Source organism: Camelus bactrianus, chromosome 14 (assembly GCF_048773025.1).
Source record: "Camelus bactrianus isolate YW-2024 breed Bactrian camel chromosome 14, ASM4877302v1, whole genome shotgun sequence".
Lineage (NCBI taxonomy): Eukaryota > Metazoa > Chordata > Mammalia > Artiodactyla > Camelidae > Camelus > Camelus bactrianus.
The window spans coordinates 18,557,514-18,582,883 of record NC_133552.1 but is presented as its reverse complement, the minus strand read 5'-3'; positions in this window follow the sequence as shown (position 1 = coordinate 18,582,883).

The following is a 25,370-nucleotide window of genomic DNA, read 5'->3' as shown; positions in this document are numbered from 1 at the left end:
AATCATGGCAGCCAGAATTTATTTGTATTTAAAGATCAAGTTCACAAACACTTAGCTATATCTCAAGTCTCAAAGCTCAAGAGAAAAAGAATGGCTGTTGAAGTCATTCCTTAGTGCAGAATTTTCCTTTGTTCATTCATTTTCTCCCTCTACCCTGAGCTATCTTTTAGGAGAAGAAAATTGATAAAATAGTTTTTAGTAACTTTTACTTAAATTGACAATTCCAGTTGATTTCATTGTAGAATTAAAACAGGAAATCAGTAGTCATAAAGGCCAAAATCTTTCCTGATTATAATACCGTAGTAGAAAAAGAGAAGAAAATCTTAGATACATGCCAGCTAAATTAGAGTCAGAAGCACAAGATAAAATCCTGTTAATAGTATGACCACAGAATATTAAAGACAACAGTACTGCTTACATACAGAAAGTGTTTACAGAACCCTTCTATTTGATAAAACTGGATCAGTTAAAGGGGAAACATTGGAAATTCAGAGAAAAGCATGAGATGGGATTTTGGAGAAAAAGCCTAACAAAACTGATTTATTACATGCAATGTATTTATACACTTGTCAAACTCAAGAAAATTAAATATATAACTGACTCAGTCCCTTCACTGAGTTAAATATAAAGTTAATTGCAAAGATGCCAACAGAGCTTTCCATCAAAAACTGGAAGCAAAGGTCCAGGTGCTTTTCTTGCCCTGGTTATTTATAGACAGGAATGGGATCATACCATAATGCCAACTCAGTGGTTTAACTTTGATGTTTTGAAAGAGTTTCTAAATGCCCTTTTAATCCGAGTCATAACTGACACCCAAAAATGGTTGTCATACCTCCATCAATAATGTATTTTGAATAAAATGGGGTAATACTCTGTGTTACACAAGTGTTGATCCTAAATTATTTGATAAATAAAAGCAAGAGTTTTGAAAGAAATACTTCAGTGAAAAGCATCTTGAGAAAGGAGCTATATTCTCTTTATTCTGTCAAACATATGATAGGAACTCAATAAATACTTGTAAAGAATTTCTTAAATCCCACATTTTGCAATAATACTTTCAACATAAGTTATCACATGAACTTTCACTACTGAGCTTTTCACAAGATGTTTCTGAAGAACATTAGGTAACAAGCTCAAGCTCACTATTAAAATTTTGGTCAAGGACATCCAACAGTATTAAATTTCCTTCGCGGCTCTTTACTTGTTCTCTGTAAAATTCTCCTTGCCCAACCTAAGCTTAAAACAACTTGCTGACTACTCTTTTTCACAGAACATCATGCCCAAAGCTTTTTTTTTTTTTTGTAAGAAGGGAAGTTCAGTGAAAATGGTAAGAAGATAGGAATTGAACTGTATCTCCTTTTCTGATAGCTTTGCATTTGTTTAGGGACAGTGCATTATGTCAAATACTGTTAAGAACTGGAGTCCTTAACCATTGTGGATTTTGCAAATGCATTCCTCACATCCTCCCTTTAAGATATGGAGAATTCATGTGCTGCTTCCACTCAAATGAGCTATTTTCTAAGAAGCTTACTTGGTATGACTAGTCACAGAGCTCATACAAAGACTACAATGCATAATTTCAGATAAAATGATTGATTTTTAAACTTTGATTTAGTCAGTACATCTAAAATATTTACTATCCGTTTATTGGTCAAAACTTCCATTTTGAAGTATTAATGTTAAATAAGGACTCTGCTATTATTTTTGATTTCTCCCCGCCTGAAACACTTTTTCCTTTTATTTATAATTGTAAAGGGTAGCAAGGCATGCCCCCTCAAAATACACTGCTTTGGTGTATTAATATTTTGATCTGTAGGCACTTTAAAAACCCAACAAATGCAGGGAGAGGCTTTCTCTGAGCTCCCTTATCTGCCTAAAGACAGATCCTCCAGAAGGAACTCAGTTGTCATAAATCCGCTCCCGGGGAGTTTCATCAACCAGGAAAGATGGACTCAGCACAGGAGAGGAGACTAGAAGTCGGCACCACACTCAGACAAACTGTCACAAACTGTCATGCTTCCCATCTGTTCTTCTTGGGGTCCATTCATCTTTCCTAAAAGTCACTTACTCTCCCCTAAGAGGCCTATATCCTCTCTACCTTTTTCTATTAAGATAATATTTAATCCTAAATTTTAAACCACCTTGGAGAGTTACACATTTTTCCTGGGTATCTCCCATGTATGCATAAGGTATATATGTTAGTTAATAAACTTCTAGACTTTTTTCTCTTAATTTGTGGTTCTTATTTGTAATTCTCAATGTTAACCTATCTTTTCTTACAAGGGACTCAGCTAAAAACTCAGACGGGTAGAGGGAGGATTATTTTTCCTCCCCTACAATTGTCATTGTAATAAAACCACCTTCTTTCTATAACTAAGGTTAAGACAAAGCTACCTTGTTTATTACTATGGATATGTTTTTTAAATTAAGTACATAGTATTCAGTCCAGTACTCAAGTGTTCAATACCTTCTTTTTTAATAATAATGATTCTGTAGCTGAATATACTCTCCGTGAACCCATAGCAATTGACTGAAAGTAGGACTTCTTTATGTCATTCCTTCTTTTGGAAGAACACGGAGATTTTGGCCCCAGAGCCTCTCAGATCTGTAGGATCTTCAGAGGAGGCCAGTCACCTTTTCCACCCAGCTCAGCATTATTAAAATATCATTTTAATATCAATTAATATTAAAAGAGAACAGTCTTTGGCACTGTTTCCAGTGACTCTGTTCTAATAAGACATTAACATTCATCTTATTCCCAGATGAGTCACTCATTTAAGACTCAGGCCTTAATATTTTCAGATGGCTTTGATCCACAAGTCAAAAATGTTTTGGATGCTGAATAGATTTTCTAATGGACGTCACTCCCCATCCCTCTTTCTCTTCCCTTCACAGTCAGTGCTCCAACCTGCCCCTCCCCCAACTCCCATTTCCCTCACCGTATCTCAGAACTTGACATGACAACCGTCTTCACTTTAATGAAATCCCAAAATAGTAATATTTCCTTTTCTTCTCAGTGATAATTGTGCAGCAGTAGTCCACTAATAACACCACTTGCAATGCTTTTCATCCTAAGTACATGATGAGTTGTAGTTCATGAATAGGACCACTGCAAAAACATAGAGGATAAGAGTAAATAAAAGGACATTGACTAATTTATTAAAAAAATTCAACATTCCACAAATACATATTAACAACCATGGCTAATGTCATCTGAGTTACTGCAGATATGTTTCACCTTATTAGGTTAAAACATTTTTCCCTGAAAAGTATTTTAAGTAGAATTAACTGAAAGTATACAGTAATCTGTGGTCTGCTCTATTGGTAAGGACTAGAAAATGGGCAGTTCTCCTTAGAAGAACTAGAATAGGAAAGAGAAGACTGATCCAAGTTCAATGTCATAAATTGAATATATACTGCCTGTTCTTTAGGAGGCAAAATTGCATGTGCAATGGTCTCTTATATACCCATGAGGGCACAAAAGGAGGCAGCCTTACCCTGGACCCTCACCCTCAGCTCAAAGGTGTATTTACATAACTTTATTCTAAACAAAGGACAAATAGAAAGCAGCAGGAGAACAATTTGGTTCATGTTTCACCAAAGACATTTTTCCTCCAGGTTGAAGGTAACCAGAGACTTCCAAGTCACTGCAAGCACCTCTTAATCCACCAGTTACATACAGGCACAACGCAGCTCTTTGGAAATTAGATAAGAATAATTTTAATGTGAAGTAATAGCAACAGTATAGTTTAGAAATTGTGATGCCTCATTGATGCATACATCAGCTGGGGAATGAGCATATGGTGATTCCTGGTACAGATGTAAAAACTGCAATTATGGCTCCTTAGCATGATAATTGATTCTGAGTCAGTGTATAAGTTTTGTTTCTTGTCTTAATTTTTTGTTTTTGGGTTTTTGCTTTTGTTCATTTTTTTAATGGCAGACGTTGGGGAGGAGAAGACTTCTGTTTTCCTGTTGTAACTAAATATAGCAATATTACTAATAAGACCAGGAAAATACACCAAACTTAGCAGAAAGTAGGGACAATAACAACACCCAAAAGGATTCTTTGAGGATACTTATTTCCTGATAAATCAGCACTAGAATAAAATTATTTCCCTACCTCATACGTTTAACATTCAGTAATTTTATTCCATAACAGCCCATTATCTATATAGGGACAGACAGACTATTCCATAAGGAGAAAAACTAGACAGGGGGGTTTGTATTTAAAAATAAATAACAATAATAAGTTATCACCTTTTAAGCACTGAAATGAAGTTTTAAAAACGTAAGCTTAAGCTCTCTATTCTTTTCTTTCTTTTTTTTTTTTCCTAATGGAGGTACTGGGGATTGAACCCAGAACTTCCTGCATGCTAAGCACACGTTCTACCACTGCACTATCTGCACCTACCCCCTTGAGCTCCATTTTCAACAAGGAAACTAGGGACCATTTTAAAAGCTTAAACTTGCTTGTCCTGTTCAGGAAAGGCCCCTGTTCTACTGTCCAGGCTGTGGCAGTCCCAGGGCCAGAATGGCAGAGCCCAGAGTCTATTGCACAGACTGAACTGCATTTTAATCAGTATTTCAGGTACAGCCACCACCTCATGTGAATTTCCCGTGGACGGTTTGCTTTCCCAGGCCATCTTGTACCTCCCAGTCAACACCAGTTCAGTCCCCCATCCTCACGCTACGATGTGTGCACAAGGGATGGGGAATCATTTAGAATTTGTTCTAGACCAAAAGAGAAAAAGGCCTAGGCGGGTGGACCCATTCAGGGAGCAGTCTAAGTCTGCTGTACGTTATCCACTATTGTGAAAGTATTGCTCCATCATTGCTTTCTTCTAATAGCAAAGAAAATGAAGAGTTGATCACTGTTGTGTCAGTGGGGCCTCTCTGCCCACAAACAAAAACAAAGTTTTCTGTTCCACATAAAAATGAGCTATAATTTAGGCAAGTCCTTAATAAATGTTTGTGGGTAGAGAGACCTTTTGTTTGTCTTTTTTGAGGAGGGTTGTAGTAACTAGGTTTGTTTATTTACTTACTTACTTACTTACTTATTTATTTATTTATTTATTTATTTATTTATTCTCGGCAGAGGTACTGGGGCTTGAACCTAGGACCTTGTGCGTGCTAAGCACACACTTTACCACTGAGCTTTATGCCACCCCCAGCCTCATTCTGTCACATTTATGTAAAGTTATTCAAGGCCTTGTGGAGTCAGTAAGTGGTCGAGAAAGAGACAGGTCCAAGAGGAATCACCAGAGGTGTCCAGTCATCACAGGACTTCAGAACTGACTGCCACAATTGGAATTAGAATAGGATTTTCTAATTCTGATCAAATCTCTTTTAATTAATATTTTATAGAGTCATTTAAATTTACCAAGAATAACCTCATTAACACTTTTGAGAACACAGTGATATGTCACTAATTCAGACTACATTAACCATTATGATTCATGAACTGAGAGTAAATTTACATTGGTATTATCTATTTCTTGAAGAAAGGATATGCTTAGAAATTAAGCATATAAACCTGACTCCAAAGAGCATTCTTAAATCTTTACCTGTACCATCACCTCTATACAGACAATTGTATGTTGGCGGTTCCCTCTAAAACTGGCCATAGTAAACATTCAATAATCAATTGCTGAAAGAGTTAAAATTTTAAACTGAAGTTCCAAAGCAGCTTAATCCATGACTTAAGCAATGAGTCTTCTATGATCCACAATTAGCTTGTGTGTTTTTAATTTATAAAAATATGTTTTAGACAGTTAGTCTATAAGTCAGATGTTCCTTTACATCTAAATGCCTCCAGGAAGTCTGAATTAATGATGCTTCTCTTGAAAAAAATAAGGAAAATCTAAGGATAGAACAATAAGATTCTATTGGCTCTTTCTCAAGTAATCCCAATAGATTTCTCATACCTTTTATATTTCTTCAAGTTGGGATTGTATGTTTCATCTGGCTAAAGTATTTCATCTGTATTTTTTTAACAAATGACATATAACTTATATACCATAAAATTCACCTGTTTTAAGTACAGCATTCAATGAATTTTAGTATATTTACAAGATTGTACAAACATCACCACCATCTAATTTTAGAACAACTCCATCACCCCAAAAAGAAACCTCATGCTCATTTATAGTCATTGTTCCCAGTCCCAGTCCATTTAATCTACTTTCTGTCTCTATATATTTGCCCTTTTTAAAGATATTTTATATAATGAGCATAATGCTTTTCTGAGGGTCATCCATGTGGTTAACTTAGATCTTTTACAACCAACATATATAGTTGTTCTGTATGTTGTCATCTTCTTTGCAGTTTCAAGGCAAAATGTCTGCCTTGTTAAATAAAGCCAGGTAAAGAATTGTAGCATCAGGTACAAAAACTTAAATGGACATTGCAACATGGAAAAATCTCTTTTTATACATTTATTATTTGCCAATTAAAGAAACAACAGGCTCAACATGTTAAAATACTGAAATATGTAACTACAGTGAAGTAGAAATTTTTGTCTTAATTTTACTATAAAATAAAGCCACTCTTACTGTCTCAGTCCTTTCTAAAGCCACATTTACTTGTAAAAGATTATTTTCTTCAACTTTCAAACCACTTGCAAAGTTGCAAGAATAGTAAGATGAATACCTTATACCCTTTACCTGAATTCACCTATTATTAACACACACACACACACACACACGAAATCTCATTGCATGACACTTCAACCCTAAAGACTTAACATGGGTCTCCTAACCAAAATAGCATTCTTCTCCATAGTCATGGTACTATGATGACACTCAGCAAATATAACATTGATAAAATGCTATTATCTAATATAAAATCCATGTTCGACTTTCCTCAGGCATTGCTGTAATAGTGTCTTTTATACCTTTTTTAAAAAATCCAGAAGTCAATTGAGGAAAACCCATTGCACCGTCTTTTAATCTGGGACAATTACCTACTCTTTTTCTGTCTTTCCTGACATTTTAAAAGATTGCAGACCAGTCGTTTTGCAATATGACCCACAAGCTAGATTTGTTTGATCATTTCTTCATAATCTGATACAGATTAAGCTTTTCTGGTGGGGTGGGAGGGAGGAGTGCTAGGAATACTACATGTGTTATTTTATCTTGTCACTGCATTAGAGGATGCCCAATCTTTTTTTTAAACATAATTATGTATGCATTTTAATGTTTACATAGTTGGTATGTTATATATAAGTGTTTATACCCTGCCTTTATTTTTTAAAAAAGCATTATATCATCATTTTCCCATGATATGAAAATTCTTCAAAATCCATCATATGATACTAAGAGTCCATCATATGATATTACCATTTGTCTGATAAATAAATCCTCTATTATTACACATCTAAATTATTTCCATATTTTACTATTATAAAAATGCTATAGTAAACATGTCTGGGCAGAATATTTGTCCACATATATGGTTATTTTCTTAGAATAAATTGCTGCAAATGTAACTAATAGTAGATCAAGGGATAAGTATAAACTTACAAATATTGACAATTTGCTTTAAAATATGTGGCAACCAACTTTCAAGAGGGCCCCCGATGGTCCCTGCCTCCTGGTCTTCATACCTTCATGTAGTCCCGATCCACATTTTACCAGGGTTGAACTGTGTGACCAGGAGAATACAGCAGAGTGACGATAGGTCACCTGCAAGGTTAGGTTATAGAAGACACTGACTTCTGTCTTGGTCACTCTTTCGGGTCACTAGTCCTGAGAGAAGCCAGCTGCCACGTTGAGGGGATATGTCTGAAGCCTATGGGGAAGTCCACGTGGTGGGGACAGAGGTTGCTGACCAACAGCCATGAGGCACTGAGGCCCGCCAGCAGCCACATGAGTGAGCATAAAAGTAGGTTCTCCTGCCCCACGTGAGCCTGTAGTGACCATCCCCAGCTACAGACTGCCCTTCCTGAGTAGCAGGGTAAGCAGTTTCTGGACCCCTGACCCACAGAAACTGCGAAATGCTGGGTGTACCTTGGTTGCTTTGAACTCCGAAGTTTAGTAGTAACTTGTTACACGACAATACATAATTAACATAAGAAAGTGTGCATCATTTTATAGTCTCACCAGCAGGGCATGGGGGCCTATTTTACCACAGGGAGCTGTATTCCTTTTTAAAATCAGTCTTAATTTCAAAGCTTTTTTTTTTTTTTTAAAGCATCTGCTTATTTAAATTTTGCATTTCTTAGACTACTTGTGAGGTTGAATTTTTTTCCAAAAATTTAATACATCAACTCATGTTCTGCAAATGAATTAATCTGTTTATGTCCCTGGCCCACTTTTTCTCTAAAAACTTTCTTATTATGTATGAACTCATTCCCCTTGTCCAGTTATATTGATGATAAATATTTTCCCCAGTTTTTAAACTTGCCTTTTAATTTTGCTTATTGTGGTTTTTTGGCATCAAGAAGTTTTACATGTTTAAGTAGTCAAACTTGTCTGTTTTTATCTTTGTCATTTCTTCAGTTATCGTAATGCCTGGGAATACTGCTATGAAAAAATAGAAAGTGGGTTAGAGAATAAGGAGATGGGGTAGAGTGATATTATATGTGGGTGGTCCCAAAACGCCTCACTGATAAAACATTCGAGCAGGGACCTAACAGAAGAGAAAGAAAAGCCACGTAAATCATAGAGAAGAACATTTCAAGTTTTGAATTTTAGCAAAATTTTCGTGTACCTTTCAATCCTTATATCTGTTAATGAGATGGATTTTAGACTGACAACTATTAGGATAGACCTTACTTGGTCACAGTGTTTCTTGTTGGTCTGTTTGTTTGTTTTTAAGGATCTTTCCTTATCCTAGTTTTAATAAGAAACTAAAGAAAAGTAATGGACCCAAGGTTACAGCGATAAATGGTAGGGCTAGGACTGGAAACCAGACCGTCTCAGTCCAGAGTCTGAGTATTATCCACTTTGCTGTAATCACTTTTTTTTTTAATTGTGGCGAAAAACACATAACACTAAATTTACCATCTTAATCATTTTTAACTGTACAGTTCAGCAGTGTTAATTATATTCACGTTGTTGTGAAAGAGACCGCTAGAACTTTTTCATCTTGCTTGAAGCTCTATATCCACCACTAATTCTGCTACCCTCTCCCCTCAGCTCTTGGTAACCGCTTTTCTCTTTTCTGTGTTTATGGTTTTGACTACTTTAGCTTCTTCATATGAGTTAACTCATATGGTGTTTATCCTTTTGTGACTGGCTTAGTTTGCTTACTATAGTGTTCTCAAGGTTCACACATGTTGTAGTGTGTGATAGGATTTCCTTCTTTTTTAAGTCTGCATAATATTCCACTGTATATACACATTTCCTTTGTCTATTCTTCTGTTTATGGACATTTGAGTTGCTTCTACCTCTTGGCTATTGTGAATAGTTCTGCAGTGAATATGGGTGTACAAATATATCTTTGAGATGCTGCTTTGAATTCTTTTGGATACATGCCCAGAAATGGGGTTGCTGGATCATATGGCAATCCTATTTTTAACTTTTTGTGGAATCTCATATTGTTTCCCATAATGGCTGCACCACTGATCACAGTGTATTTTTTATACATTTTTGCATATGCTTTGTTAGTATTTAATTTAGAAATTTTACATCTAAATTCATAAGTGAGATTGGCCTATTATTTTCTTTCCACAAATTGCCTTGTCTAGGTTGTTTCAAAAAACCAGATTTGGGTTTTGTTGATAATCAATATTTTAATTATTTTTTCTATTCCTTAATCTCCATGGTTAACTTCATTATTTTCCTTTTCTCCTTTGTTTTTTCCTAGCTTTTCGAATTACATATGTAGCTCAATTATTTTCAATCTGTCTTGTATTTTAAATAAATTCATTGCCATGTATTCATTTCATTCTAATTAACATTAATTACCATTACTTTTCTGATTACCCAGAAGTTTTATTATGCTGTTACCCATATAAAAATATTTTATAATTTCCATTGTGATTTCCTCTTGAATCCATGAGTTCTTTAGGAGAGTTTTTTTTTTTAGATTTTAGTTTGTGATCCCTGAATTCTCTTTTATAGATAAAGTAAGTCCAGAAAAATTAAATGTCTTGCTCAAAATTGTATAGCAAATGCATGAGTGAAAAAAGTTTCCTGATTCCTACTCCACTTTGTCTTTCCAGTTTCTTAATTGATGTTCTTTATCCTATCAGAAGTGTCTTGAAATTAAATCAACATTGTCTTTAACTCATATTACAGCTAGAATTTTACTTTTTTGTTAGCTTTATCTATTATACATTTAAAAAATAGTTGTCTGAGCCTTTTTCTAAATATAGTTAGACAATTTTTTTAACTTTTCTTATCCGGCCAATATTTATTAACTTCTAGCCATGCCATTTGGCATAATGCTGAGCACATATTAGGCTCACAATAAAGAGTTTATTTAGGAAATTTTTTGTTTAATGAATATTTAAAGAGTAGTATTAGTGCCACCTATGAGCTTTACTAAATATCAAATGACAAGTCCTGGGAGGGACAGAATCTTGCTGGCTTACCATGACACAACTCCAGTGGATTAATAATGAAGATGAAACAAACAGCAAGAAACCAGAACCACTGTTGAAATGAACTACAATTCCATGTTCAGAAAAAAGGGGAAGTATAAAGATGTGATAAAATGAAAATGAAATATAAATGACAATTACCAGCTTTCAGGAAACATCTGTCAGAAATAGATTTTCATGATCTCTGCCATATAAATGAGGAAAAGGAACTGCAGACAGTTTGGGTCACTTGCCCAGGTGACACAGCTAGAAGTGACAAGCTGGGATTGGAATGCAGCTTCTGACTCCACAGCACATCATCTTAGCAGTCTTCTCCAAGGCCCTTATCTGAGCCTTTCCTCCCAGCTCTAGCCCAGGTCCAGGCCACCCCACTGGCTGTAACTGAGAAGTGAGAGAAAGCTCTGAAGCAAAGGGAGGGGCTGGAAGTATCAGGATCAATCTCCAGTGAACATGAAATACTTTGCTAGACGTTAAATGTCACCACATTTTTTTCTTGTCCTTGATAATAACCTTTGGTGGCAGAAGTGGGGAGGAACTGGGTAGTTCTTCCGTTAACATACTGCCCACCTCTTTTTCTAAGTCCTCACTAAAGCTCACATAGGGAATCTAATGTTAGAACCTGCAGTGCCATATTAAGAATATCATACTCACACTTAATGAGCTCCTTTATGTATATTTTTCTAGGCATCTTTTAAAAATGTAGGCATTCCCCTTTTATTTAATGAAACCATATTAATTGATCTTACCAATATAATTTGGTGCTGCAAAATACCAGTATTTTCTTGGTATTTATATATTATGCCTTTGTTAGCAGCTATCTTTTTTTTTTAGATTTTTATTTATTTATTTTATTGGTTTATTTATTTCAGTAGAGGTACTGGGGATTGAACCCAGGACCTCGTGCATGCTAAGCACATGCTCTAACACTGAGCTGTACCCTGCCACCCAGTAACTATCTTTTTATTATTTTATACATTTATCAGAGTAGCTTAATTCCTCTTTTACTAGCTTCTAATTTTTTCTTGAACATTATCCCCTATAACCTTTAGGATTTGCAGACTGCTAATTGAAACGATCATCCTTCTATCCTTTTCAAGTTTTTAGATTGTGTACTTTTCCCCCTTCGGTTTTGTAGTTTCTCCTTGATCTCTATAATCTTTATTTTTTATGGACTAGATGTGTGTGGTGATTACAAAGAGTGGTTTTGTGACATAGAGAAATGCTCACAATATAAAGTTAAATTGAAAAAAAGTAAAACAGGACTCAAAATTGTAAGTACAGTGTGAGCCCAACTGAATGAATATTTACATGTTTTATTTAGATTGAACTTTTTTTTTTTTTTTTTACTGTACCAGAATATGGACAGACATGACTCTGGGTAATGAGATTATGATTTATTTTTTAAAAAAGATTTCTGTGTATTTTTATGTTTTCTACAGTGGGTATATGTTATCTTTTGCCAGACCTGGGTCAGAGCCAAAAGTTGGAACTGAGGCCAAAGGACAGCTTTGCTGAAGGGTTCCTGCTGCTGCCAAGGACTGTCCATTCATAGGAAGACTTCTCCTGACAGCCGTGTACTTGAGGCAGCTGTTTCTGGTGGGCTGCTGGTAGGTTTGTGTAGAGAGCATGGGTGTGGGAGTGGGTGATGGGGAGGAGAAATCCCAGGGAGAGGGCTGACAGTCTGATTTCTCTAGGGAGGGACCAGAGCTCTCTTAGTCTGTAGTTAAAAGCAGTGCTATCTCACTTGGAGTAGAATGGAAATAACATCTGGATCCAGATGGAAGCTGTCTGGTATCTGTGACGTCCAATTCACTCTCCAGCTTAAGGCTCATTTCCCTCAACTAAGGTATTTCAGGAAGTTCTAGTCTTTTAATTCAGATTAATAGTATAATATTCAGTATACTTTTCAGCATCCTTTGCCTCAATTTTCCCAATCATTAAGGGCCAAATAATAATACTCTCCTGCTATCTCATTAAAGTGTCATGAGGATTTAGGAATAAATGTGTCCTATTCACTTTGCTGCTTCAAATGCAGCTCTTTGCCTCGAATTATGTTGCAGAGACACAGGTTAGAAAGACAATGTGTGTGCATGCACATTCGCTTTCATTTTCCATTTCACTTTCCAGACTTTATTCCATTATTATTCTTTCTGGGAAATGGGAAAGAAGAACTGAACCCCTGTCATCTTGAAAGTTTTGCTTAATGACCATCCCATGTGAAGATACGCAGTCTTAGCTGAGAAGCATGACAGATGGGACCATATGGGCCCATCAGACTGATTCATTTATCAAATATTAAAGAGTTGTTTCATAGAATGGCTTTTCCAGTCACTTTTCAATGGAATTAAAGCCTGACCAATGATAAGAAAAGCAAAGGACCCTCAGGTTTTTTTTTTTTATAGAAGTGTTGTCTAACCATTTGGGGAGTCCAGACATATTAACCTATGTGATTCTTCCCCCAAGCTAAATTTTGTCACGGAGAGCAAAAATGTGTGAGCAAAAATAAAATAAACAAAAATGTCCCATGACAAATAAACTTAAAGAAAAGACATTTTCAAGGGACTATTTTATAAGAGTTAATATCTAGAGCTCAATTCTTGTCCATTGAATCATATTCCATTACGTCCAGCCTCAGGCTTCTCACAAGCTTTCAGATTAACAGACCAAATAGCCGACTGAAATTGAGACAATACAGTTCTGATAATATATTGTTCTTATATGAACTCCCTTATCATCAAGTCTAAACTGGCAGTCAATTTAGTTTGGCACAACTTATGACTCTGCACATCAATTGCTGGAATATAAAATTAAGATATGTCATACTTGAGATGGAGAGAGTAAGGACTGATATCATAACAAGGTAATAGTTAAGGTCTACAGTATGTACTGTGGATCCTTTTTAATTGTACTTACCACATCTGATGTTGTCACATTGCTAACAGCATTGTGCCTTTCACGTGTGTGGCTTCAGGAGGGAGCAATGGATCTGTGCTACTGTAGGCATGTGGGGTTGTCTTCTAACCACCAAACCATGAACCAGTAAAACCAGCATCTCATGCAGGATCAGGACTGAATTCTAATTCAGCTTTCTGTCTTGAATCACTCGCCCACCACCCCAGAGCTGGTGCAACTGGGCTGTTTTGAAAGTCTGGCGTGCTCACCAGATACTGGCAGCCAGCCATTCTCTATGGAGATGTTTGTTTGGTGCTTAAAGCACGCAAGACTTAGTATCTTTGGTAAAGCGGGAGAATAATAAGAGTTTCTTATTCATAAATGATGATCCTTTTATGACCAAAAAAAAAGTCAATAAAAAACTCAGTTGGAAACAGACCTTTTTTCCAATATGAGTAAGAGTTCAGTTATTTTCTCACTTAAGCTTTGGGATTGCTTCTCTCTTTTTGGACAGTTTTGTATCTCATTTCCAGTACAGATGTCTATTGCCTTCAAGGTTTTTTTTTTTTCCCCTCAACAGAGAATTTAATCCTTGGCAGTGAAAAGAAAGACTCCCAGGGGGCAAGTCAGGGGGGCCAGGTAGGAGGGACTAGCCAAATTGAAAGAGTTTGATTTGAATTGAAAAATCCTTTAGTCATGCCAAAGATGTGAAATCATCAAAGACACAAAAATCTTGCACAGTAAAATCAGAGGTAAACCTCTGCCTTGCAGGAAACACATTCTCTTTTCATTATTCAAAATTGTGATGTCAATCCCACAGTAGCTTATCCTTGAATATTACTCTCACCTTTTGGAAACCCTCCACTACTTTACAGCATGATTATATTTGCTCCTAGAGAGCTGAGATGATTGAATGCTAATTTGCACATTTCTTCACATTTAAACTAGAATTTTTTGTCCCCAGTACTCACTGTTTTAGGATCTGAAAATATATTCTTGGTGGCTCTCATTCCAGATCTTAATTTCCGTTTATTTTCACTTATCTTCTTCCTCGACTATATTAGGTAGAGCTCTTTGGTTGCAAGCAACAGTAACTACCTCTGGTAAACTTAAGCAAGAAAGTAATTTATTGGGCAAATTGGGAAAGCTCAAAGGATTAAGGAGAGAAGGCTAAAGAACCAGTGTTGGAAAGGACTGAACCAGCCAGCTCACATGAATCTCCACAGCATGAACATCTCAACAGCTGCATCTAGAAGGAATGATTCAGATTCCAGGAAGAGAGCGTTTGACTGATTTAGCTAGGGTCAACTCTTCTGTCCTTGGCTGGGGAAAGGCAGCCCTCTTCTGAGCAATAGTCCCACCAGATGGTATCCAAAAGAAAGGATGTCATCGCAAAAAAGTAAATGGGGGATGCTATTACTGAAAGGACATGGACTTAAAGCTAAAAGAAATAAATGCAAAATAACAAAAAAGCCACTGGGTACTTACTATTCCCTCCCCTTTCCACTTTACTGTTTCTTCTACTTTTGTATACATTTTCCTCTCTTCTTTTCTCCTTTATCTTTTCTATCTTTCTTGCCACTTCCTTTTCCTTGCCCTTTAAAAGTTATTTGTTATCTTGGCTGGAATTTTTGTCATTGTCCTTGCTTCTTTACTAGAGACCCTACTATCAAAATTGCATCACCTGAACAACTGACCCCTGTGGGTAATTGGTGTTAGCTGAGTAGGAAAATGTCTACATGGTATGACTTTTGAAGACATATTCCTGAATGTATCCTTTCTAAACTACCAGCTCATTCAGCTGCCTACGTTATGCCTAGAATTTAGTGACTATAAATTAATTTCTGTAACTAAAGCCACGAGGCTTTAGGAATTTGCCATTGAAAGGATATTAATCTATTATTTACTATTTCCATATTTTCATGAACTCAGTCAACCTGTTATCACAGGAAGCTAGGGAACAGCCCACCTGGCCAACATAAATGTGGCAGAGTAAACTGGGCATTTACTATGGATGTAGAGGTTATAGGTCACACTTCAGATCCACCTCTTTCTGACTGTGTGAACTTGGTGAAAGTATTTATCTTCTTCAAGCTTCATTTACCTCATCTGTGAAATGGAGGTAGAAGTCTTACCACATTTGGATGATATGAAAAGTCAGTGATATTTACAAAGCGCTTACCACACTGCCTGGCATATAATAGGTGTTCAGTAAAGGTTAAATTACTCCTCCTTTGAACAATTATTTAATGAACACCTACTATGCCCTATACACTAGGCTAGATGCTAGGGGTTTTAGACTGCCTGTCTCTAGACTTCTTCCCTCTAAATGGGAAATTAACTATTTAGTTTAAGCCACTATTTAAGGGACCTTTATTTTTTTAGTACCTATTCAGATTTTAATAAATTGATATATTGCTTTGATAATATGCTAAATGCTATGGGGATTACAAAATAAACATATCGTCCTTTTAGTTTAGAAGTTTACATTACATAAGATTCATGCAAAGTTACTTAAGACTCATAGGAAATAAAGTTGGAGAAGTAGTCTGGAGCTAGATTACACAAGATCTTCTGGACCATTGTAAAGACATTGCACTTTTATTCTATTCATGGAGAGTTTCAGTGGCATAATTTGACTTATATTTTAAAAAACATCAGATTTCTCAGTTCTGGCATGGTAGACTGCGTAATTTGAACAAATACTTCCACTGAGAACAACAACAACAACAACAACAACAAAAACCCTGGACAAAATGTTTTCTTAAAAAATTTCTTGAAGGCATTAGAGAATAAATAAGTCAATTAAGAACTATAAGGTCAAGTTCCAGGAGAAATAGAAAACATAAGCCTAGCAATTAGGGGAACTTTTCCCCTATAGAGCCATTCACCAGTTCTGGAAGAAGTGGCTGAGGCTGAGAAACCAAGTACTGTTCTTGATAAGCTGGAGAAAAAACTGAAATCACAAAGAGGTGGCTAATACACCTGGTAAACCATTCAGGCTTTGGACTGATACTCCAGGCTACACTATAGTAGTAAGGGTGAACTGGGAGTCAACCGACCTTCACAGGGATAGTTCCAGCTTCACATCATTATAATTATGATATTGGATTGATAGATTGCTGCCTATGGAAGCAAATTTCTCTAAAAACATCTGGCACCCAAAATAGCCAAGTACACAAGAAGGGACATGAAAGAAACCTAGATAAGCCAGAGAAAATAGGAACAGGCACACTGGGCCTCCATCCAGCACAGACTTTTAAAATAGCTATATTTAATATGTCAATATTATAAAAATCAAGATGGAAAATTTGGAAGCAAACTGAAAACCTAAAAATAAGCCAAATAGAAAATTTATAACTGAAAAATACAATAACTAAAATGAAGGATTCAATGGAGAGATTAACAACAGAGTAAATAAAGCTAAAAAGAGAATTAGTGAACTGGAAGATGGAGCAGAAGAAAATACCCCGAGTGGAGAGAAAAAAAGGATGGAAAATACAGAGCAGAGGGTAGGAGACATAGAGCATACAGTGACACTGTCCAAGATACATGTGATTGGAACCCAACAGGAAGCAGAGAGAGAGAGAATGGGACAGAAGCTATAGTTGAAGAAACAAGGGCTAATAATTTTCCAAATCTATGAAAGACAGTGACAGATTCAAAGATCCCTATGAACCCAAGCAGGACAAATAAAAGAATTCCACACCTAGATTCATCCTCATTAAATAAAAGACAAAGAGAAAAATCTTAACATCATCTGGAAAAAAAGGAGCAAAAAATTTCAAAACAAAAAAGATTAGACTTACAGCTAACTTCTTCATGGTCTCATGGAAGCCAGAAGAAAATGAAATAATTAATTCAAAAATTCTGGAAGAAAATAACCTTCAACCTAGAATTATATATTCAATGAAAATATCCTTCAAGAATGAAGCTGAAATGAATATCCAGACAAGCAAAAATTGATAAAATTCAAATTAGCAGATTCACAGTAAAGAAAATATAAAGGTTTTTTTTTTTTTTTTGGCAGAAAGAAAATGATTCCAGATGGAAGCCCAGAGATGTAGGACTGAAAAAAGAGCAATAAGAAAGGTAAATATGTGGATAAATATAAATATTGATTCTATAAAATAATAATTTCTTCTGGAATATGAAATTAAAATACAACAATAGCATTTAAGTCAGGAGGAGGATAAATGAAGTTAAAAGGTTCCAAGTCTCTTGTGTGGTAACAGGGTAAAAATACCAATTAATATTTTTAAAGAATCATTCTTGCTGTCGTGAGGATTATAGAACTATGAGCAAGAAAGGCAATTTAGACAGAAGCATGAGATTTATTTTAAGTGGGAAGTAACTTAAGATCAAGAGGATGCAATAGCTTGGATGCACTGTGAGGTGTGCTTGAGTGCACTAAAGCACTAGAAAGACTATAAATATAAAAGCAAAGGATGTATTCCAAAGAATACTAGGTGCAAGAATTAATATCTCCTCTACCAAATTTCCCCCTTTGCTACCTGTGTGCTATTACCAGAGTCAAACTAAGGACAAGAGAGTCCTGGCAAAAAGACAGAGGACTCCTGAGACTCATACAAAGGGGCCCTACTGTAGGGTGCAAGAATTCCTAGGTTAGAGACAGTTCCACTTCATTTTACTATTCATACCCTCCACAGACCCACCATTGTAGTGGTGCTTTTGCCATGCTACTGTAAAAGATCAAATTTTAACCCAAAGATACTCCTTCTGAAAGACCTGTAATTTCTCTTTTTCTTGTTCTTTTTTTCTTTTTTTTTTTTTTTTTTTTTTTTGGTGAGGGGAGGTAATTAGGTATTTATTTTCAGAGAAGGTGCCGCGGATTGACCCCAGGACCTCGTGCATGCCACTTGATTCTGTCATTTCTGCTCCTCCATTCCAAACCAGCCCATGCTAAAATGTTTTCTTTCTGATATGAAACCTGTGGAACCGTCTCATTGTTTTCATTTCATCGTCTGCAGTGATTAAAGTACAAATTTTAGGTGAGAGTGTCTTCATCAATTTGATTTCTGTACCTAGTTGCTTCTGTTCCTATTAGCAGTTAAAAAGATTCATGCAGCACTGTACCTCAAGGAGGGGAAGTCTTTTTCCCTTCTCTGCCAAAAAAAAAAAAGACCTACAGCATCTGCCTTTAAAAGTAAAATTATCTTTGCCTTGCTGTGGAATTTGGAGGAAAGGATTAGTGCTTCCTCAAGGATCTACTTTATTATCCTCCCCAAAATTTTTCTGTTTTTTTAATATACTGCTTGCAAATGTACTCTTTGGCCTCAGTAAATACAACCAAAGCTAACCAGTGGCTGCCTCATTGAGGTTTTGTTGTTTAACTGTTTTATGTCCACTTAATATGTGGATTTTAAAGATAAAATGGTTATATTTTAAACTATCTCAATAAATTCTAGTTATATGGGATTATCAAATTATATGGCTTAAAGGCTAGGGTCAAATTATAATTATTTTTGGCCTAATTATGAATGAATTTTGCCTAAAAGTGAAAAAATTTATTACCTAATAATGAATAATAAAATAATTTTTGTCTAAGTAGACATTGTTCTTATATTTTATATTTTAATTTATAAGCGATGCTACACATATAAGAAATTAGTTAATGAGGTTTTTTTCTCATATTATGAAATAGAATATAATGCCTATCAACCTCTTCAAGGAAACAGATTTCCCCAAAATGCTTAATAGTGTGAATTGAGGCCTGAGGAAAGGCAGAAAATCTTCTAAATTCAGAATCAGTGAGGAGAGTTTCTTTTTTATTCTATCTGTCCCGTTTTACTATCTGAAGTCATTATTCCTTTTTCATTGTCCCCTTCTGGAAAGCAGAAAAAACAGTGCTTCCTAGAAGCCCTTAGGGAGACTAGGTTTAATTAAGGTCTGAAAAAGCACATTTGAAAATGAGGAATATTAAACTAGAAATAATTTGTGAAGTGTTTTACCCCAATCTGTGTATTACATGTAGTTGAAAGAAGAGGGGAAAAAGTAGAATAAGAAAAGTAAAGAAATCAGGGGAATTTGAAACCTAATTTTCAGTTATCAACTGCAATCAGGAATAGGGTTCCCTGGGCACCACTTGATGGGATGGGATGTGAGGCCCCGTCGGCCATTAGACTGTTCTGGAAGATCCAAATGAAATATTCCTGTAGACACTGCTGTGGAAAAAGCACGTGGTCATCACATGTAACTGAGTGAGTCTTGCATGGACAGCAGAAAAATCATGAACAAAAAGCTTGTGTACTCAAGTCATGTGCATGTGTGAAGTGACACTCCATGCCAGCCAGCCACCAGGGGCAAACTGATGAGGTCATCCTCTTATGTCACATGCCATATTTCTGGCAATGTCTGTTTCTTCCTGTTCTCTTCTATAGGAGAGGCTAAAAGCCATTTGTTTGAAATCTGTATCTTGTACTATCATCATTTTATTTTTGTTTTCTCCTTGATTTTCTAGTTGTTTTCCACTCTACACTGAAGTGAAGCCTCAGAATTAATTTATCAAACATAACATCCATTAGCGGGATCACTACTTGAGAACAGCCCAATTTTTCAATTTATCTGTCAATCTGTTAATTGAGGAATTGGCAGCCGTAGTATTTGAAGTCATGGTAGTATTGAACCAAAGGAAGATGCTGTTATCCAATGAAATTTTTGAACCAGAAGAGGTTGGTATTTCGTATCACTTTCATGTGTACTCACTGGTATCCAGTAGATAATGAAGGGTTCTGGAAACTTGGTTTATGGGTCCTTTTTTGGATTTGACTTTCTTGTTTCAAGAACAGTCCCAACCTGTAGTTGGCAACTTCGCATTGGCAAAATATCCCTGTCTACTCTCAAGACTGTTTCCATGAGATTTAAGCAGGCACATATGTTTACATTAACAAAGATGTGAATAAGCAAGAAAATAATTAGAAATAAAAGAAAATCATGGGTTAATACTCAGTTTATAAGAAATTATCTATGGAAATTGAACGGTGCTCTAATTGTTCCCGAAGTATCCTAAAAAATAGTATTTGGTTTAGTAGGAAGAACACAGGAATAGGACTGAGAAGTTGAAACTAAAGTGTATGTTTTAGAGGACCTTCACTCACTTGAATGTCTTCTGTTTTATCCCCCTTAAAGCTGAGGGAATAAGAGTTTTCAAAACCTAACCTGAGGGTTTCAAATTTTCTATTTTTGCATGAAAATGTTCTCATCTCTCACTTTGTTACCTAAAAAACTAATACAGCTCTCATAAAACAATCCCTCACAAATTATTTACCCTCTGAGGAAAGAGAATATCCATAGTCCACACAAATGTACACCTTAAAGCAACTGATTTATCATCATATACCTTAGGGACATCCATAAAGTGTCGGCACATATCAACAAGATACTGTTGGCAAAGAAATGCTGGTGAATTTGCATTAGATTCTGGATAGTCTACCTAAATTCAACTTAGAACGTTCATTAGAAGGAAGATAACATGATGCCTCTTCTCACTTTCAATATGCAAAAGAAAATTTCATAAAATGATTTATGCGGTCATAAAATGTGAAATCTTGTGACCCTTTAAAGGAATCAAGAGCAATTAACACTATTCCCATATTACTATTTACTTTCTGTATACACCAGAGACCAAAAGTCTCTAAGGAAGTACATAAATGTCATCAGACACAGGTTAGTGAGTTTTAATTTTTTTTAATTATTTTCATTTCTGTTCAAGAAACTGTTCTATGACTGTGAGTTTGAAAATGACTGTGAAGTTGACAGAAGAGTATGATTTACCAAAGTTAATTAAAGCTTCATTTTTATTGGTTTAATCTTTATTTTTTTAGGCTAGAACTTATTTTTATATTGTAATGAAGTCTCTCTAATAATGTAATTGGCTGTAACCAATTACTTAGACAATTGAAGTCCTTATTTTAAAACACCGCAAGCAAATTGTTACTGGTTTTTGTTTTTGTTTTTTTTTTAATTTAAATTGTACCACAGGAAAGGGAAAAGAGTATCTCTCTGGTTTACAAAATAAATTGCTCCCTCTCCCCAGGAAAAACGAAGCTGGAAATATGCCATGTTGGGTGCAGCCAGGATCAGTTTGTAACTGAGACACAAAAATCCTGGCTTATATTTCTAATTCCAGCATTGACCTATCCCACAAGAATCTCACCCTGCCTGTCTCCCTGTCTCAGTCAAATAGGGTTATTTCCACTTGTTCAGATGTAGAGGCACAAGCTTAAGTCCTGGAAGCACCAAGCAGGAACCATGGCAACCTTGAGCAATGACAAGATTAACACGTCTTAAACAAAAATGGAACCCCTCCTTTCAGCTCTTGGCCCCGAGAGGAAATATTTACATCTTGGATTTCAATCCTATGAATGCAAATCTTGTCCAGTTATTTACAGGGTGTAACACATTTCATTTTCATTGTTATTTCAATGAAAATAGGTTGAGGAGTAGGAAAACAAACAATGGCTTGAGCAACAGTGGGGAGGCAGGAAGGAGCGTGGTGTATTTCAGAAAGAATGAAAACCTCCTGGCCAAACTTAAGAGTTTGTCTAGAAGAGTGATGGAACTTGAGGTTGGAAAAGCAGATTGAAGAGATGACAAAGAGCCTTTGAACTTCAGACTGATAATGGCAAAAAACATTAACGCGAGTTTATACGACGCTAAGTGTATCAAGCATAATGCTTAGACTTCACATGGGTTATTTCATTCATCCTTCACAAGCAGGGCTGTGAATCAGTCAGCATGCACCCGTTACCATGAGAACTACTATTTCTTATCTCCTTTTCACAGAGTTTGGAGAACTTCGTTAACTTGCCCAAGGTTACATAGCTGCTGAGTGGCAAAAGCTGGTCTTGAAACCCAGATCACTCTGACTCCATAAACTGGGTTCTTACACTGCCAGGAGCTTGGATTTTATGCTACAGGTTTGGAAAATTTTCTTTAAGTTTTTATTTTTGTCAAAATTATATATGCAAGAAGGATCAAACAGTTCTTCAAAGCTTATTGTGAAAAACAATAATCTTCTCTCTCTGTCCCACCATTAATTTTTTCCTCCCAGAGACAAGTTCTTTTAACTCTTCATTATTATTGTTTTTTTATTTACCTCTAAATCCTTAAATAATATTACTGGACTGCTACTGAAATAACTACAGCTTCTTGATTTTTCAGTATTACATATTACCTATTTCTATTTGTTATACAAAATAAAAATTTAGCTCTTTCTCCATTTCTCTGCCTGCACCACAGATATCCTCCAAACAAGTATGTAATTTCGTTAAACAATATTCACTATTTACGTTATTTCGACTAGATAAATACTATTTATAACTGAGCCAACTAGTTCTAACTGACATTGTGACTTTTCCTTTCTCAAGTAAGCTTTTGTTTTTCCTGGATTTAATATTTTTCTTTTCTTTTTTTTTTTTAAATTGCTTAGTTTTCAACCTCCAAACCATTCCCAAGAGGTGTAACTCTCCTCTTAATCAGTTCAAACGTGCCAGATGCCCTATTAATTTCTTATGCGTGGAGAGTCCTCTCCCAGAACCCTCTGACCTGACTCAGCTTGGCCTGACTACCACCTCTGTCCAGGGCAGCTGTGTCCTGGGATCTCCCCTCACCATTCTGCTGACTGTTCTTTTTGCCCCTCTCTTTTCTTAGATCCCTTGATTCTTGAATTCCATGTCCTCCTCATTCTCTTTTTACTTCCTTTTTTGGAGGAATACATCCTTAATTCCTTGCTGAGAAAAGTTGATGAGAAGTGACTTTTTGGAGAAATTTCATTTCTGAAAATATCATTCTTCCACCCTTAAATTGGCTAGGTTTGGTTGGGAATAGAATTGAGTTAAAATACCATTTTTCATTAGACTTTTGAAGGCGTTGTTCCATTGCCCTCTGCTGCTGCTGTTGAGAGGCCCGGCAAGTCTGACTCTTGATCATTTGTATGTAATCTGTCCCCTCTGCCCCGCCTTATGTAGACTTTACTTTCCTGTCTTTATTTTCTTAAATTTCATGATGAGGTGGCTTGGTGTGGATATAGATTTAACCACTGGGCTGGGAACTTGATAAACCTTAAAGAATCTGGAAAGTTATGACATTTAAAGCTCAGAAATGTTTTGAGTTATTTCTCTGATAATTTCCCCGCCTCCATTTTCTCTGTTCTCTCTTTCTGGAAACCTCATTCAGATGTCAGTCCCCTGTCTCTCTCTCTCTTTTTTTTTTTTTCTTGCCTACTTTCCATCTCTTTGTTACTTGGTTTTACTCTTTTGGAAATTTCCTCATCTTTATCTTATAACTCTCCTACCGAGTTTTCACTTACGTTTATAATTTTTATAATTTCCAAGAGTTCCTTTTTGTTCTCTGAAGTCTTTTTTTTCCCCAGTACTTTCTTTGTTTCATGATTGAATTGTCTTCTCTTATCTCCCCGAAGATACTAACGATAGTGTTTTGTTTTTGTTTCTGGGGTTTTTTTTTTCTGTCTGCCTGAATTGTTTTTATTTTTCCTATGTGACTTTCCTCAGATGTGTACTGATTCTTGATTGACTATTCTTTCTTTAGCATGGGGCATTCCAAAAGGGAGGTGTGTTCCGTAAGTAGGCCTTGTTGATGGCAGGCTTTGGTTTTGGGGTGGTCTGGTTGGGCAGTTTCTATGGGGAGTGTGAGGGCTGAATTTTATGTGTCGACTTGGCTAGGCTATGGTGCCCAGTTGCTTGATTGAACACTACTCTAGACATTGTTGTGAAAGTATTTTGTGGACGTGATTAACGTCTGCTTTAAAGGTGTTTACCCGCAATCATGTGGATGGGCCTCATCCAATCAGTTAAAGACCTGAAGAGCTAAACACTATGTCCCAGAAAAAAGTAATTCTTCCTTAAGACCATAACAAAGAAATCCTGCCTCACTTTCCAGCCTGTTGGCCTGCCCTATAGATTTTGGGCTTTCTGGCCCTTATGATTGCTTGAGTCAGTTCCTTAAAATAAATCTCTTAGTGTAAATATACACATAACCTATTGATTCTGTGTTTCTATGGAGATCCTTGACTGGCACAGGGAGCCTCTGTTGTCTGTATATTTAGGCTTTTCCTCTTGACCTAGTCAGATTTTTTTTTTTAAAGGCTCTCATAGTCTCTTAACTAAGAAGTAAGCCTGGCTACTAGTAGGATAAGGCTGCAGGATTTTTCTTAATCCTTTGATTTCATTGTGGTACCTCAAAACTTAAACTGTGCCTGGAAACTTCCAAATCAGAAATCCTCTGGTTTCCTCTCTCCAGAGAGTAAAAACCCATTTCGTGAAAAATTGTGACCTTCATTCACATGGAGGAATAGAGGACTTTAGGACATTACCTCCTGAACCTCTGAGTCCATTCACTTAGAAGTTCTTGAATAGTTCTTTTAAAAATCTATTTCTCTATAAATTAATTTAAAAAGTTTTAAGAGTTTTGGCAGAATTTTTGTTATATTTCAGTTGCCCTATGAAAATAGCCTACTTTCCCCTCATTCTCTCTCTCTTTTTCTTTTCAAAAGACACATCTGATAAAGAACTGTTCAAAACGTACAAAAATTCTTAAAGCTCAACAATAAGAAAGCAACCTGATTAAAAAATAGGCCAAAGCCCCTAAACACACATCTCATCAAAGAAGATCTATAACTGGCAAATAAGCATTTGAAAATATTCTACACATTACATGTCATCAGGGAAATGTAAGTTTAAACAATGAGATACCACACACACAAATTAAAAAGGCCAAAATCTGGAACACGGATAACCCCCAATCCTAGCAGAAACTCCCATTCATTGCTAGTAAGTAGGCAAAATGTCACAGCCAGTGTGGAAGACAGTTTGGTGGTTTCTTATAAAATGAGAAAAATGTTTCTTCCAATACATTTTCTTGTCAGAGATCCAGCAATTATGTTAAAAAC